This window comes from Neomonachus schauinslandi, chromosome 16 (assembly GCF_002201575.2).
Source record: "Neomonachus schauinslandi chromosome 16, ASM220157v2, whole genome shotgun sequence".
Classification (NCBI taxonomy): domain Eukaryota; kingdom Metazoa; phylum Chordata; class Mammalia; order Carnivora; family Phocidae; genus Neomonachus; species Neomonachus schauinslandi.
The window spans coordinates 5122596-5138519 of NC_058418.1; the positions used below are offsets into that span (position 1 = coordinate 5122596).

The following is a 15924-nucleotide window of genomic DNA, read 5'->3' on the forward strand; positions in this document are numbered from 1 at the left end:
AAAATAGAGCTACCATATGATCCAGCAATTGCACTACTGGGTATTTACCCCAAAGATACAAAAGTAGGGATCCTAAAGGGTACGTGCACCCTGATGTTTATAGCAGCAATGTCCACAATAGCCAAACTGTGGAAAGAGCCAAGATGTCCATCGACAGATGAATGAATAAAGAAGATGTGGTATATATATATATACAATGGAATATTATGCAGCCATCAAAAGGAATGAGATCTTGCCATTTGCAACAACGTGGATGGAACTGGAGGGTATTATGTTGAGTGAAATAAGTCAAACAGAGAAAGACATGTATCATATGACCTCACTGATATGAGGAATTCTTAATCTCAGGAAATAAACTGAGGGTTGCTGGAGTGGGGGGTGGGATGGGAGGGATGGGGTGACTGGGTGATAGACACTGGGAAGGGTATGTGCTCTGGTAAGCGCTGTGAATTGTGCAAGACTGTTGAGTCCCAGATCTGTACCTCTGAAACAAATAATGCAATATATGTTAAGAGAAAAAAAAAAAGAAGGTAGCAGGAGGGGAAGAATGAAGGGGGAAATCGGAGGGGTAGACGAACCATGAGAGACGATGGACTCTGAAAAACAAACAGGGTTCTAGAGGGGAGAGGGGTGGGAGGTTGGGTTAGCCTGGTGATGGGTATTGAGGAGGGCATGTTCTGCATGGAGCACTGGGTGTTATGCACAAACAATGAATCATGGAACACTACATCTAAATCTAATGATGTATGGGGATTAACATAACAATAAAAAAATTTTTTAAAAAACCTCTCTTTAGGGGGCACCTTGGTGGCTCAGTTGGTTAAGCGACTGCCTTCGGCTCAGGTCATGATCCTGGAGTCCCGGGATCGAGTCCTGCATCGGGCTCCCTTCTCAGCAAGGAGTCTGCTTCTCCCTCTGACCCTCCCCTCTCTCTCTATCTCATTCTCTCTCTCAAATAAATAAATCTTAAAAAAAAAAAAAAACTCTATAGGGGTACCTGGGTGGTTCAGTTGGTTGAACACAGACTTGATTTTGGCTCAGATCATGATCTCAGGGTTGTGAGACTGAGCCCACTCAGGCTCACACTCAGCGGGGAGTCGCTTGAGATTCTCTCTCTCCCTTTCCACCTGCCCGCCCCCCATGTGCTCTCTCTCACTCGGGCTCTCTCTAAAATAAATCTTAAAAAAAAAAGGGCGCCTGGGTGGCTCAGTTGGTTAAGCGACTGCCTTCGGCTCAGGTCATGGTCCTGGAGTCCTGGGGTCAAGTCCCACATCAGGCTCCTGGCTCGGTGGGTAGCCTGCTTCTCCCTCTGACCCGCTCCCATCTCATGCTGTTTCTCTCTCTCTTTCTCTCAAATAAATAAATAAAATCTTCTAAAAAAAAATCTTCAAAAAAAAAAAAAACTACTCCATATTAACCATAGAAAATTTGGTAATGTTTTTATTTTTTTGAAGATTTATATTATTTGAGAGAGAGCCAGGGGACAGGCAGAGGGAGAGGGAGAGAGAATTTCAAGCAGACTCCCCAGAGGGTGGAGCTAGAGGCAGGAATGATCCTAGGACCCTGAGATACTGACCTGAGCAGAAATTCAGAGTCTGCCGCTTAACCAACTGGGCCACCCAGGCACCCCAAGTAATTTTTTTTTAATTAGGAATAACCTGAATGTACATCAGCAGGCAGATAGTTTGGTAAATTAAACACATCTCTTCAACAGAACAAGCAGTCTGTGGCCATTAAAAAGCCAATTATAAAACTACCAGTATTTTTTTAATGACTTCTTGAAAAGATGAAATATTCATCTCCACACGGTATTTATATAATCCTCTTATGGCAAAAATTCATACACATAGGCATTTCAAGATTTTGAATGGGTTAAAACAATTTTAAGAATACTGGGACTTGGGCTCAGAGATGGAGAGAATCTTTACTGAGTATATATCCACTAAATTCGAATTAAAAGATAAACAGCATCAAATATACTGCCTCATCCACTGCCACAGCTCCTCAAACGAGGGAACTCTAAAATGCAAGTCCTCCTCTCCAGACTGCTTTTCCCTTATTCTCTCTCATCCAGCATCACCATTACACAATAAATCAAGAATGGAGATGTGAGTTATCTGGACTGTAGATCACTGGAGGTTGATGTGAAAAACATCAGGGATCAACCCAAAACATAACCTATGTGTTATCTTCACATTCACCACCAGAAAATATAAAACTGCAAGTCTATAAAGTGCTTATATGCAGAGGAACATGGTTCTGCGGAGGGCCAGAAATTGGAGAACCTGGCCTAGTGAGGGAAAGCCTCACTAAAGAGATGACAATTGAAGATGATGGATGGAGTGACCAGAAGAGGAAGGGATGGGGAATTCTTTATTCACAAAGACTAAGAATACTTTTTATTACCTCTTTTTCTGCTTTCATCTTTTATAATCTGTTATTAAGTCTCTCAGATCACAATGAAAACACTTTGGGGTGATAGTTCTTTCTTTAGAACCATATTTCCCTTCAGTGACAAAACAGATTTGATTAGCCCATTAATATATTCATTCACTTTAGAATCTAAATATAATTAGGTTCCTTTTTTTTTTTCTATGTGCTGGGAAATATAAAATCATGAAAACCAGCACTCTCAAGTATAACCTTCTGGTGTAATGGAAATGATGACAGAGATTCATTCAGTGTCACGCCTTTTTTGCTCATTGTCTCTGCTGTCCAATTCTACAGCCACTAGTCACGTGTGACTGTTGAAGCACTTAAAATGTGGTTAGTGTGACTGAGGCAATGATTTTTCATCTTTCTGGTTTTGAATTTTTTTAAACATAAAAAGTTAATTAAAAAATACATTAAAATTTAAGTAAAGCCACTAAACTTAGGGAATTTATAATCTCCTTAAGGAGATAAGAAATAGGCTTTTTTTTTTTTTAAAGATTTTATTTATTCATTCGAGACACAGAGATACAGAGAGAGAGCGAGCGAGCACGAGCAAGAGGAGAGGCAGAGGGAGAAGCAGGCTCCCCGCTGAGCCAAGAGCCGGATGTGGGGCTCGATCCCAGGACCCTGGGATCATGACCCGAGCCGAAGGCAGATGCTTAACCATCTGAGCCACCCAGGCGCCCCAGAAATAGGCATTTTAAAAATAAATTTGTGGGGCGCCTGGGTGGCTCAGTTGGTTAAGCGACTGCCTTCAGCTCAGGTCATGATCCTGGAGTCCCAGGATCGAGTCCCACATCAGGCTCCCTGCTCAGCAGGGAGTCTGCTTCTCCCTCTGACCCTCCCCCCTCTCATGTGTTCTCTCTCTCAAATAAATAAAATCTTTAAAAAAAAATAAAAATAAATTTGTGTTACAGTGCTCAACAAGCATGAATAAGTCTTTCCCCCATCCCCCCAAATAATATACTCCTTCAACAATATATTGTCCTATTTCCTTGAACCAATGACTCCATATCCATCTCACTTAATATAGATATTTACATCCTCTCACTAGAATAGCTGGTGTGTAAAGGTATCACTTAAAGATAATCCATGGGGCACCTGGCTGGCTCAGTTGGTAGAGCACGCCACTCTTGATCTTAGGTTCATGAGTTCTACCCCATGTTGGGTGGAGCCCCCACTTAAAAAATGTTAAAGATAATCCAGTTACCTCAGTGCTGTGTCCAGGAGACCATGGGCTTATTCTGTTTTGGTCACCACTGTATCCTCACTCTTCTTCAAACAGGACCTGGTACAAAGGAAGTATTTGACAAATACTTGGTAAATGAATGGACTGACTCAATCTAAAGCTGCAATTTCATAAGTGCCCCTAAGAGTTTATAGCAGACATCCCAGTTCCTAATTAATCCTTCACCTTGGCCTGCAGAAACTGAATTGACATACACATGCTCCATATCCCACCCACCCAATGTTAGCCCTTTCCTGATTTTTTTTTTAAAGATTATTTACTTATTCATTTATTTGACACAGAGAGACACAGCGAGAGAGGGAACACAAGCAGGGGGAGTGGGAGAGGGAGAAGCAGGCTTCCCGCCGAGCAGGGAGCCCGATGTGGGGCTCGATCCCAGCACCCTGGGATCATGACCTGAGCCGAAGGCAGACGCTTAACGACTGAGCCACCTAGGCGCCCCTCCTGATTTTTCTTTCATAGCAGCATTCCAGATACAAATTTTCTTGTATGTTTTTAAAACTCACCTACTTAATTCCTCTACTTAGTTGAACTCAGACTTCCTTTATTCCTTTAACAGACACAAAAGAGAAATTGATATGTACGTATTTGGGTTAACATCAGATTATGCCTGTGTATCAACGCATATTTTTAGTAGGATGAGGAGATCAGGCTTTCCCAGCCTTGGCATTTATATAGTTCCTCTCAGTATATACTTTTCAGCCATACTATGACCTAGAATTTTTTGCTCAACCCTTCTCTACATAGAATGGTTTTTGTTTTTTTTAAGATTTTTTTATTTATTTGAGAGAGAACATGAGCCAGGGGAAGGAGCAGAGGGAGAAGCAGACTCCCTGCTGAGCAGGGAGCCCAATGAAGGGCTCAATCCCGGGACTCCAGGATCAAGACCCGAGCTGAAGGCAGATGCTTAACCATCTGAGCCACCCAGGCACTACCCACATAGAATGTTTCTGAGTTTTTTTTCCTCCTGGTTTTCTGTGATCTAAAATAAGACATAATTGACCAGTGAAGGCATGACCACATTCACTGCATTCATAAGGTTTCTGTCCTGTGCAAATCCTCTGTTGTCTCCTGAGGGTGCACGTCTGGCTGCAGGCTGTCCCACTAAGACCACATTTCTATTTGCTAAGAGCCCACTGATGTTTAATGATGTCTGGCAAGCCACAGAAGGCACTTGCGTAGTCACCATATTAAAAAGGTTTTTCTCTTGCAGGACAACACTAGTCTGTGATGACCTGTGACTCTGAGGGAGGATTCTCTACCTTGACTAAATGAATTTTCTTTTTTCTTTTTTTTTTTTTTAAAGATTTATTTATTTATTTGAGAGAGAGAGAGAGTACATGAGAGCGGGGAGGGTTAGAGGGAGAAGCAGGTTCCTCGCCGAGCAGGGAGCCCGATGCGGGACTCGATCCCGGGACTCCAGGATCATGACCTGAGCCGAAGGCAGTCGCTTAACCAAATGAGCCACCCAGGCGCCCCCTAAATGAATTTTCTAATGTTTATTGAGGACTGACTTCCCTCGAAAAGATTTCCCATATTCAATGCATCTATATGGTTTCTCTTCTGTATGAGTTCTCTGATGTATAATGAGCTGTGACTTCCTGATAAAGGCTTTCCCACATTCACTACATCTACAAGGTTTTCTCTCCCGTGTGAATTCTTTGATGTTTAATGAGACCTGTCTTCTGGGAACAGGATTTTCCACATTCACTGCACACAAAAGGAGTCTTTCCTGTGTGAAATCTTTGATGTGAAAAGACAAGCATGTCTTTTGGCAGAAGCCTTTCCCACACTCATTGCATATATAAGTTTCCTCTCCTGTATGAATCCGCAGATGTCCCATGAGATTTCCCTTCTGGATGAAGTCTTTTCCACATTTACTGCACAGAAAAGGTCTCTCTCCTGGATGTGTTTTCTGATGTATATTGAGCCGTGATTTCTTGAGAAAGGCTTTGCCATATTCAGTGCATTCATAAGGTTTTTCTCCTGTATGCATTCTCTGGTGTTCAGTGAGCATGAACTTTCTGGAGAATGCTTTCCCACATAGACTGCATCTGTGGGGTCTCTCTCCTGTATGAATGATCTGGTGATCAGTGAGCCAGGACTTCTTGATGAAGGCTTTCCCACATTCACTGCATACATGAGGTTTCTTTATTTTTTTAGTTTTCTGATATTTAATGATTTGGCACTTCAGGCTGGTGCGTTTTTGGCATTCAAGGGATTTAATTTCACTCTGAAATTGTTCATGATTAATAATGAAGAAAGGATTTCTCAATTACAGTAAGCTCTGCGGTGGCTCTGCTGTGGTTAAGGAAAGTTATATCTGGTTTCATAATTTTTCTATCTAAGTCAACATACCATGCTTTTGCCTTGACACAAAATGAGTTTTGCTCAGAAGAATAGAATTTTCAAATGCATTATGTTTGTACTATTGTTCTAGGCTGTTCTCCATGAATTCATTTTGTAAGTGGTCTGGAAGTTTCCAGACTCTTAGAAAAGAATAATGAATTCTTCCGGGCGCCTGGGTGGCTCAGTTGGTTAAGCGACTGCCTTTGGCTCGGGTCATGATCCTGGAGTCCTGGGTTCGAGTCCCGCATCGGGCTCCCTGCTCGGTGGGGGGTCTGCTTCTCCCTCTGACTCTCCCCCTCTCATGCTCTCTCTCTCTCAAATAAATAAATAAATCTTAAAAAAAAAAAAAAAAGAAGAATGAATTCTTCCATCACATTGACTAGAAGAAAAGTATTTTTTAAATAGCTTCATTTGAGGTGACTTAGTGATGACTCTACTATATGAGTGTAAATAAAACTCCATGTTTAATGTACCTTATATATTGGAAAAAAAACAGTGACAATGAATAAACACAATTTTGGCTATTTTCCAAATACTGCAGAACATGCAGACTGTGAAATACACACAATTTCCCATGAGCAGCAGACCACTGGTTGGAAGGCCACCTCATCCAAACTGGGCAGAAACAGACTCATTCACGTCACAAATCCTTACTGAGGACTACTGTGCATAGGGCATGGTGCTCATGTTAGAGACATACACAGAGTCCTCATGTTCAGGGAGCCTACACTGCTACACTTTGGTAAAACCATAAAGGGCAAAATAGGACACAAGTAAAACAGCTGCACATTGTGAAAACTGGTAGGAAGGAGCAATGGAGATGGAGGGAGATGCAGGAAATCAGGTGACACAGTAGAGGAAAACAGGCCTCCCTGGAGGATTCATTGTCATGGTCAGCCTTGGGGAGCAACAGTATGACACAGCACAAAGCTCCAAGCACACGTAACCTATAACCTACATCTCACAGAGACGTCCCCTTTCCTAAGAGAAGCCCCAGTCCCAGCACCTGCTCTTCTATTACTACCACCCTTATATTCCAAATATTTCATCACAGCACTTGTCACCATCTAGACACATAATGTATCTTCTTATTTGATCAGTTTTCAGTTTCCTGATCTTAGAACGAAAACTCTTGCTCTGTTTTTATGCTTTTTCTCACTGCTGTTACCCTAGGTTATCAAGAAATAACATTTTTTAAAATGAATCAAGTAAGCAATCACATGTCTGGAACACACTGGGCAGCTTAGAGAAGAAAATAGAAATCTCTGTGTGAGCAAGAAACACTATTATCACAGAGACACTGACAGAATAATTTCATGTCTATAACAAGTGATGTGGTTAACTAGGACTTAATGTCCTCAGAATATGATGGAAAAAAGAAAGCTTTCAGGAAGTCAATACAATGGTAACAGCTACAATAAACTGGAAGGAAGGCCAGAATTAGTAAATACACAAAGGAATTAAGTCAAAGTACGCATGAGTGTTATAATCTTGTTTAGGCTGTAACTGGGAATGTAGGATGCTGAAGTACTTTTCTGGTTAAAATCCATCATAAACAGCAGATTCTTTTAAAGAAGAGAGCTCTACAGGTAGGGAGCATTTGAGGAAATGCCTGGATGGCCAGAATGTAAGATGCACAGGAGTATAAAGAACCTAAACTTAAAAGGGTTTTCTGGGAGGGAAGGTGATGCAAATTCCTTGCACTTACTGGGAACTCAGGAGAATTGCCATAAGGATGAGTGAACTGTACAGAACTAAAGTCTGGTAGATCACATTGGGCAGATGTCAATTTGATAGTGTCCTGCAGAGAACAGAAGCACCTTAGCTTATTAGAATAAAGAAAAGTTTGAAGGGTTAGAAGACCAGATGAGAAAACGGAAAACTGAACCTTTGGAGAACCTCAGAGTGAGGACAAGAGCCCAGTGAAAACCAGTTTACTTTGGGGGTACATCATCCAGGATAGGGTGAAGGTTAGGAAGGAATATCAATACCAATGGGACAGAAAGGTGCAGTAGTTAGAAGACAATGAGGAATTCAGTTTTCTCTTTGGACAGAAGCCTTTTACAGCAAGGAAGGTGGAAGAGTAAGAAGAGAAAGATCTGAAAATTATAAGAAAAAGGAAACCATGCAAACAAAATTCAAGATGTAAATAAAATAAACAGGGATCAAATCCCAGAAGAGACAAATGGGATACATTTTACTCTAAACTCCTACAAAGGAAAAAGAGGTCGCAAATCAGGAGAGAGATGCAGGGAGGCACTGCCTACCTATCCTCCAACCCTCTCACAGCTGTGCCTCTTGTCTGGCCAATTAGAATATGATTTCCACAGCCTGGTTCCCTCCTGCTTCTCTCACTCACCTGAAAGGGTTTGACAGGGGATACCATCTTCCACTGTCCATGTTGGTTCTCCTTGATCAAATTTGGAGAGCACATCTGGTTTGCTGGTGTGAAAACCTGTTCATGGTAAATGATAGAAGACTTAGGCACACTAATTGGGCTTGGGGTCTGGGAAGACCACACGACGTTAGGACAAAACAATTTTTACACCTACAAAGTTAAGGTTTTCACTCAGGAGAAGGGAGAATATATCCATGTCTGGAGCCAGGGAAGGGACTGAAAATCTCACTTCAGAGCAACACGGACACTGCAGAGCTTTAAGAAGCTGAGAAAGGGGGGTGCCTGGGTGGCTCAGTTGGTTAAGCGACTGCCTTCGGCTCAGGTCATGATCTGGAGTCCCGGGATCGAGTCCCGCATCGGGCTCCCTGCTCGGCAGGGAGTCTGCTTCTCCCTCTGACCCTCCCCCCTCTCATGTGCTCTCTCTCTCTCATTCTGTCTCAAATAAATAAATAAAATCTTTTAAAAAAATAAAAAATAAAAAAAGCTGAGAAAGGAAAGGCCACTGATGAGGACCCTCCAAGTGACACTAGGGAGTTGTCCTCACCCACTGACACCAGGTTCCTATAGTTGTCCAACATCACATCCCGGTACAGGTCCTTCTGAGCAGGGGCCAGGAGCTGCCACTCCTCCCAGGTGAAGTCCACGGCCACATCATCAAATGTCAGGGATTCCTGTAATAACAGTGTTTTCTAATGAAGTGATATCATTTTGATGACATAGAAGAAATGTTAAAATTTTTCTGCTTATCTCCACTCCATAGGCTGTATCTAGATTTCTAGCAGGGTTTTTATTTTGACACATTGTGGAAGAGTAAATGCCTGATTAAATATTCTGTAATTGTGCACAGTCATCCATCCATTCATCCAAAGAGAAGCTTGTATAGCATGTTGAGTTCAGGGGCACCTGGATGGAGCAATCCCTTGAGTGTCCGACTTCTAGTTTGGGCTGGGGTCATGATCTCGGGGTCATGATCTCAGGGTCGTGAGACTGAGCCCCATGTTGGGCTCCACACTGAGTGCTTGAGTTTCTCTCTCACTCTCCCTCTGCCTCTCCCCCACCAACTCACGGGCATGTGCACTCTCTCTCAAATAAATAAATCTTAAAAAAAGAAAACCAGGGTGCCTGGGTGGCTCAGTCGTTAAGCAGCTGCCTTTGGCTCAGGTCATGATCCCAGGGTCCTGGGATGGAGCCCCGCATCAGGCTCCCTGCTCAGCGGGAAGCCTGCTTCTCCCTCTCCCACTCCCCCTGCTTGTGCTCTCTCTCTGGCTGTCGCTCTCTGTCAAATAAATAAATAAAATCTTTAAAAAAAAAAAGAAAAGAAAAAAGAAAACCTGTATAAGTTCATTCTCATTAACCTAGAAATACCATCCATATGTATATGGCAGATAAAAGATATATGTATGCTTTTCACATTAATGCAACTGATTTTTTTTTAAAGATTTTATTTATTTGATAGAGAAAGCACAAGCAAGGGGAGCAGCAGGCAGAGGTAGCGAGACAAGTAGGCTTCCCAATGAGCAAGGAGCCTCAGGATCTGAGCCGAAGGCAGTGGCTTAACTCATTGAGCCACCCAGGTGCCCCTAATGCAACTGATTTCTTACAGGCCTCTACAACTCTGTTAGGGAACAAAGGAAAGAATAAAACAAACCGAAAGTCACCTGGGCCTGGGTCATTTGTTCTGCTCCCTGAAAACAGCTGGCGGTGGGGAAGCTCTGCCTTGTGTCTTCTGGATCTACTTTTAGTTTCTCTTCAGAAATCTCAGTCTCGGTCAGGCGTGCCCCCATAAAAACTGACACCACATCTTGTAACTTTTTCCTCCTTCACATAATCCTTTTGCTCCTGGGGCATCAGGACCTGTGGGTTGAGGAGACAATGTAGTCTGAATGGTGCACTTCCTCTGGGTCCAGACGCTGTCACTGCTCCTGAGCACTCACTTTAACACGTGCACACAGTACTGCTAAGTGTCCCTTTATTCGGTGCCCCAGAAGACTTATTCGTCTGACCAATAAAGCCTGAGGTTCTGAATGCAGTGGACGTTTTCCTTCATTCTGTGATGTGTAAGTGGGGTGAATGTGACATGAGAAGAGGAAAATGAGATCTACCCCAGCACCATGCCTCAGGAGAAGGGGAATCTCACACAGACCACTTTTATTTATTTATTTATTTTAAAGATTTTATTTATTTATTTGAGAGAGAGAAAGAGCACAAGAGGGGGGAGCAGGAGAGGGAGAAGCAGACTCCCTGCTGAGCAGGGAGCCCGATGCGGGACTCGATCCAGGGACTCCAGGATCATGACCTGAGCCAAAGGCAGTTGCTTAACCAACTGAGCCACCCAGGCGCCCACAGACCACTTTTATAAAACAGACCACACAGAAGGAGAGGATGGGGCAGTTTTCCTTTAAGCCATGAGTGCTCAGGTAACTCTTCAAAGCTTTTGTACAGCCTGTGAGTACAAGCTCTTCAGTTTGAAAACCAATATACTGGGCAAATCACTGGCATTACCCCCCCTTTTTTTTTTAAGATTTACTTATTTATTTGAGAGACAGAGCAAGAGATAGTGAGGACAGGGAGACTCTGCTGAGCGTGGAGCCAGACAAATGGCTGGATCCCAGGACTCTGAGATCTTTTCTTTTTTTTAATATTTTATTTATTGAGAGAGAGCACAAGTCGGGGGAGGGGCAAAGGGAAAGGGAGAAGCAGACTCTCCACTGAGCAGGGAGCCCAACGACCTGAGGCTTGATCCCAGGACCCTGGAATCATGACCCGGGGCGAAGGCAGATGCTTAAATGACTGAGCCGCCCAAGTGCCCCCAGAGCATTGTCTTACAAGTCATGTATTATTGTCTTAAAATATCTTAGGAGGTTTTATTTTATTTTATTTTATTTTTTAAAGATTTTATTTATTTGACAAGAGAGAGACACAGTGAGAGAGGGAACACAAGCAGGGGGAGTGGGAGAGGGAGAAGCAGGCTTCCCGCCGAGCAAGGAGCCCGATGTGGGGCTCGATGTGGGGCTCGATGTGGGGCTCGATCCCAGGACCCTGAGACCATGACCCGAGCCGAAGGCAGACGCTCAACGACTGAGCCACCCAGGCACCCCTATCTTAGGAGGTTTTAAATGCTTAAGAAACAAAAGTTCAAAATACTGTAAATAAATTGGAAGGTGGTTAATGAAGTTGAGGTGTTCTAAGATCCCTGCATCATTGGAGAAGAATGTAAAAGTACTAATTAATGTAAGAATTTGACAAATGAAAGATCTATGCTCTATTTAGTATCATGATGAAAACCAATAATTTTTTTCTTTTCTTTTTTTATTTTTAGAGATTTTATTTTTAAGTAATCTCTACACCCAACATGGGACTTGGAGAACTTACAACCCTGAGATCAACAGTCACATGCTCCACCGAATGAGACAGCCTGGCACCCCCCAATAATTTTCTTTTTTTTTCTTTTTTCTTTTGTTAAAGATTTTATTTATTTGAGAGAGAGGTTGAGAGAATGAGTGGGAGGAGGGGCAGAGGGAGAAGCAGACTCCCCGCTGAGCAGGGAGCGCATTGTGGGACTCCATCCCAGGACCTTGGAATCACAACCTGAGCTGAAGGCAGACGCTTAACTGACTGAGCCACTCAGGCGCCCACCCCCCAATACTTTTCTTAAAGTACATAATTTGCAGTGCTTTCGGAAGAGGGAAAGGTAATGAGAAACTCATCCAAAGAAGGTACGATTCTGATATCAATTCCACTATGTGTTTTATTTTTAACACATTACCGTTTTACTTATTATAAGAGAGTATAACTCAGGAATAGTCAGATGGAAGAAATGAGGGAAATGGGAAGGATTTTCCAGGCCCTCTCCAGTAGCTCCACTCTCCCTGCATCTCCACGTTTTCACCAACCAGGAAGAAATTTCACTGTGAAGTATATGATATTTATTCCTCCAAAAATAAAGGTATATTTTTACCAGAAGACATGGATAAGAATTTTAGTAACAGCATTATTCAAAATGCAAATGATGCCAGTTTAATAAATAGTAGGGAAATCTGCATATATTCAAACAATGGACTGCTATGGAGAAACCACATTTTTTGCCCAGATTGCAAACTAAGAATGCTCCTTATATTTTTAAGGATTGTAAAACAAAAACAAGCATATGTGGGACACCCATAGATCGCAAATCCCAAAATATTTACTGTGTGAATATTTATATAATACATAATGTCTGACCCTCTTTACAAAGGGAAAAGAAAATCTATGTGCAAAAACATGAATGATTCTGACAAATACTGAGCAAAAGACTTGACATAAAAAGTGCATGATGTATGGGACGCCTGGGTGGCTCAGTCATTAAGCATCTGCCTTCGGCTCAGGTCATGATCCCAGGGTCCTGGGATCGAGTCCCACATCGGGCTCCTTGCTCAGTGAGGAGCCTGCTTCTCCCTCTCCCTCTGCTGCTCCCCCTGCTTGTGCTCTCTCTCTCTCTGACAAATAAATAAATAAAAATCTTAAAAAAAAAAGAAGTGCATGATGTAGGGGCGCCTGGGTGGCTCAGCTGTTAAGTTTCTGCCTTCGGCTCAGGTCATGATCCCAGGGTCGTGGGATCGAGCCCAGCATCGGGCTCCCCGCTCAGCCGGAGGCCTGCTTCTCCCTCTCCCACTCCCCCTGCTTGTATTCCCTCTCTCACTGTCTCTCTGTCAAATAAATAAATAAAATCTTTTAAAAAAAAAGTGCATGATGTATAACTACATTCATATGCAGTTGTAATGATTAGGAATGGTTAATTATGAAATGTAGTTTTTCATTTTATTTTATTTTATTTTTGAAATGTAGTTTTTTACATATGAAAAGCCTATAAGTGCTTGCTACACAGACAAGATGGTAATTACCTTTGGGTTGAGGTTGGGATATAATTGGAAAGAGGCTCACAAACACCACTGGAGTGCTGGCAATGTTGTTTCATGACCTAGGTAATGATTATTTATATATGTATATTTCTTTTATACTGACTAACTTGTAGATTTTTTTAAGATTTTATTTTAAGTAATCTCTACCCCCAATGTGGGGCTCAAACTTACAACCCCAAGGTCAAGAGTTGCATGCTCTACCAACTGAGGCAGCCAGGCACCCCTACTTGTAGATATTTTAAATTAACAAAGAAATGCAAGAGCTCAAATATACTGAAAGCCTGTTATTTGAAAAAGCCAATAATACATATTTGTCTCACTACAGATACCCATAGCATCAAAAAAGAAAGTGCAAATAAAGAACATAAGGAGTTAATGAGAGATATGATTCAAATAAAAAATTTTTTTTGTCTGAAAGAACACTATGAGCATCTTTAAGTTGTTAAATTTAAAATCCTGGACTGATTCTCCAGAAAACATGTTAACTCCAGATAATATAGCAGGTGAATTTTAATGGTAGGCCACAAGACAAAGATGTCCAGTATCATCCCAATTTGAACTCTATATTACAGAGTAGAGCCGATGCATTGAAATAAGAATAAATTATAAACACTGAAAACAAATGAAAATTAAGGTTGTACTCAGACAATATCATCACAGACATGGAAAAAGAGATTCAAAGAATTACTAATAGAGAAAATGCTCCCTCAGAAACCACTAAGCTGGGTGCCTGGGTGGCTCAGATGGTTGAGCATCTGCCTTCGGCTCAGGTCATGATCCCAGGGTCCTGGGATCGAGCCCCGCATCAGATTCCCAGCTTGGCGGGAAGCCTGCTTCTCCCTCTCCCACTCCCCCTGCTTGTGTTCCCTCTCTCGCTGTGTGTCTCTCTCTCTGTCAATTAAATAAATAAATAAAATCTTAAAAAAAAAAAAGAAAGAAAGAAACCACTAAGCAGATTTTCACATATAGCTGCCTAGAACTGCACATATAATATACTAAGCTCATTCACAGAAATTCAGTCATCAGCAATGGGAACTGGAACCACCATGATTGACTAAGACCAACCAGCACTTACTAATAAACTGAGATGTGGGTCACCTTGCCAGAGGGAGGGATGCTAAAGAAAATGGAGACTCTGTTAGCAAAGAACAGCCAGTAAGCAACAGGGTTCGCCGCTGGTATGTACTAAGAGGTGAGTGTTACCCATTTTCAACTTTAAGGTCTCTGCCCCAAGTACTCAGTTCTTCCTTTGCTGTGGGAAAGCAGCCATAGATGACGCCTAACAGACGGGGAGTGGGGTGGCGGTTTAGTCCCTCCGTCTGCAGGTAATCCCTGGACAAAAGGCTTTAAACACATACACATCCCAGAGGCTTTCAAACTATAAACACGTGTACACGCACACCCCTCAGTTTGCTGTTAGGCAACACCTGGCCCAAAGGCTTTAAACACACCCCCCCCCAGGGGTTTTGAACTATAAACCCCAACTGCACCCCAACCACAGACAGATCTGCCTGGTCCGCCCCCCCAGTACCTCAAATCAGGGTCCCACCTGCTTCTCCTTGAATACCTCCACCTCTGCACTTGTAGGCTCCCCATCCGCCCCCGGCAATGATTTCATGGGTCCCTACCACAGCATGTCCACACGTCACCCTGTGAGAAGCAAAACCCCTACTGTGACGAAACAAAAACAAACATAAAAAACAAAAACCTTCCAGGGTGCCTGGGTGGCTCAGTTGGTTAAGCGGCTGCCTTCGGCTCAGGTCATGATCCTGGAGTCCCCGGATCGAGTCCCGCATCGGGCTCCCTGCTCGGCAGGGAGTCTGCTTCTCCCTCTGACCCTCCCCCTTCTCATGCTCTCTCTCTCTTAAATAAATAAAATCATGGGGCGCCTGGGTGGCTCAGTCGGTTGGGCGGCTGCCTTCGGCTCAGGTCATGATCCCGGAGTCCCGGGATCGAGTCCCGCATCGGGCTCCCTGCTCGGCAGGGAGTCTGCTTCTGCCTCTGACCCTCCCCCCTCTCATGCTCTTTCTATCTCATTCTCTCTCTCAAATAAATAAATAAAATCTTTATTAAAAAAAAAAGAAAGATGGGGCGCCTGGGTGGCTCAGTTGGTGAAGCGACTGCCTTCGGCTCAGGTCATGATCCTGGAGTCCCGGGATCGAGTCCCGCATCGGGCTCCCTGCTCGGCGGGGAGTCTGCTTCTCCCTCTGACCCTCCCCACTCTCATGTGCTCTCTCTCATTCTCTCTCTCTCAAATAAATAAATAAAATCTTAAAAAAAAAAAAAAGAACAGGGCGCCTGGGTGGCTCAGTCGGTTAAGCGTCTGCCTTCGGCTCTGGTCGTGATCCCGGAGTCCCGGGATCGAGTCCCGCATCGGGCTCCCTGCTTGGCAGGGAGTCTGCTTCTCCCTCTGACCCTCCCCCTTCTCATGCTCTCTCTCTCTTAAATAAATAAAATCATGGGGCGCCTGGGTGGCTCAGTCGGTTGGGCGGCTGCCTTCGGCTCAGGTCATGATCCTGGAGTCCCTGGATCGAGTCCCGCATCGGGCTCCCTGCTCGGCGGGGAGTCTTCTCCCTCTGACCCTCCCTCCTCTCATG

At 43.4% G+C, this 15924-nt stretch overlaps 1 protein-coding gene and 1 pseudogene across 1 annotated transcript in view; both read right to left on the reverse strand.

Annotated features, from left to right (window-relative positions):
* Positions 1–4370: 4370 nt before the first annotated feature.
* The window catches only part of LOC110573006 (zinc finger protein 350-like), a 33742-nt gene continuing 22188 nt past the window's right edge, over positions 4371–15924 (reverse strand). Inside the window, exon 6 of the mRNA XM_021681460.2 lies at positions 4371–4415. The gene's annotated coding sequence lies outside the window, so the exon portion shown is untranslated. The remainder of the gene's footprint in view (positions 4416–15924) is intronic.
* Positions 4614–10140, reverse strand: LOC110572731 (annotated as a pseudogene).